Source organism: Schistocerca americana, unplaced genomic scaffold (assembly GCF_021461395.2).
Source record: "Schistocerca americana isolate TAMUIC-IGC-003095 unplaced genomic scaffold, iqSchAmer2.1 HiC_scaffold_59, whole genome shotgun sequence".
NCBI classification, from domain to species: domain Eukaryota; kingdom Metazoa; phylum Arthropoda; class Insecta; order Orthoptera; family Acrididae; genus Schistocerca; species Schistocerca americana.
This window is the reverse complement of record NW_025726335.1, coordinates 1,850,393-1,852,587: the sequence shown is the minus strand read 5'-3', so window position 1 is coordinate 1,852,587 and position 2,195 is coordinate 1,850,393.

The following is a 2,195-nucleotide window of genomic DNA, read 5'->3' as shown; positions in this document are numbered from 1 at the left end:
TAGAGAGTTAGAGTGTCAGTCCTCTTGTACTTATGTCGGCATTGTGCTTTTTGTATTAAATTCGGATGCAATTTCTGTGTTTCATCGTCAATAAGAAGGTCCAAGGGATACAGTAAACCTGAATTGAAGTATCGGAATCAAAAACTGGACTCACAGGAGAGGTTCAAATCATGGAAAGTTAGAGTGTCAGTCCTCTTGTACTTAAGTCGGCATTGTGCCTTTTGCACTAAATTCGGATGAAATTTCTGTGTTTCATCGTCAATAAGAAGGTCCAGGGATACAGTAAACCTGAAGTGAAGCATTGGAATCTAAATCTGGCCTCAGAGGAGTGGTTCAAATCATAGAAAATTAGAGTGTCAGTCCTCTTGTACTTAAGTCGGCATTGTGCATTTTGTATTAAATTCCGATGCAATTTGTGTGTTTCATCGTCAATTAGAAGCCCCAAGGGATACAGTAAACCTGAAGTGAAGCATCGGAATTTAAAACTGGAATCACAGGAGAGGTTCAAATCATAGAAAGTTAGAGTGTCAGTCCTCTTGTACTTAAGCCGGCATTGTGCCTTTTGTATTAAATTCGGATGCAATTTCAGTGTTTCATCGTCAATAAGAAGGTCCAAGGGATACAGTAAACCTGAAGTGAAGCATCGGAATTCAAAACTGGACTCACAGGAGAGGTTCAAATCTGTAGAAAGTTAGAGTGTCAGTCCTCTTGTACTTAAGTCGGCATTGTGCCTTTTGTATTAAATTCGTATGCAATTTCTGGGTTTCATCGTGAATAAGAAGTTCCAAGGGATACAGCAAACCTGAAGTGAAGCATCGGAATCTAAAACTGGACTCACAGGAGAGGTACAAATCATTGAAAGTTAGAGTGTCAGTCCTCTTGTACTTAAGTCGGCATTGTGCATTTTGTATTAAATTCGGATGCAATTTCTGTGTTTCATCGTCAATAAGAAGGTCCAAGGGATACAGTTAACCTGAAGTGAAGCATCGGAATCTAAAGGTGGAATCACAGGAGAGGTTCAAATCATAGAAAGTTAGACTGTCAGTCCTCTTGTACTTAAGCTGGCATTGTGCCTCTTTGTATTAAATTCGGATGCACTTTCTGTGTTTCATCGTCAATAAGAAGGTCCAATGGATACAGTTAACCTGAAGTGGAGCATAGGAATCTAACACTGGACTCACAGGAGAGGTTCAAATCATAGAAAATTAGAGTGTCAGTCCTCGTGTACTTGAGTCGGCATTGTGCCTTTTGCACTAAAGTCGGATGCAATTTCTGTGTTTCGTCGTCAATAAGGAGGTCCAAGGGATACAGTAAACCTGAAGTAAAGCATCGGAATCTAAATCTGGCCTCAGAGGAGTGGTTCAAACCATAGAAAGTTAGAGTGTCAATCCTCTTGTACTTAAGTCGGCATTGTGCATTTTGTATTAAATTCGTATGCAATTTCTAAGTTTCATCGTCAATAAGAATGTCCAAGGGATCCAGTAAACCTGAAGTGAAGCATCGGAATCTAAAACTGGACTCACAGGAGAGGTTCAAATCATAGCAACTTAGAGTGTCAGTCCTCTTGTACTTAAGCCGGCATTGTGCCTTTTGTATTAAATTCGGATGCAATATCTGTGTTTCATCGTCAATAAGAAGGTCGAAGGGATACAGTAAACCTGTAGTGAAGCATCGGCATCTAAGAATGGACTCACTGGAGAGGTTCAAATCATAGAAAGTTGGCGTGTCAGTCCTCTTGTACTTAAGTCGGCATTGTGCCTTTTGTATTAAATTCGGATGCAATTTCTGTGTTTCATCGTCATTAAGAAGGTCCAAGGGGTACAGTAAACTTGAAGTGAAGAATCGGACTCTAAAACTGGCCTCACAGGACTGGTTCAAATCATAGAAAGTTTGAGTGTCAGTCCTCTTGTACTTAAGTCGGCATTGTGCCTTTTGTATTAAATTCGTATGCAATTTCTGTGATTCATCGTCAATAAGAAGGTCCAAGGAGTACAGTAAACTTGAAGTGAAGAATCGGACTCTAAAACTGGCCTCACAGGACTGGTTCAAATCATAGAAAGTTTGAGTGTCAGTCCTCTTGTACTTAAGTCGGCATTGTGCCTTTTGTATTAAACTCGTATGCAATTTCTGTGTTTCATCGTGAATAAGAAGTTCCAAGGGATACAGTAAACCTGAAGTGAAGCATCGGAATCTAA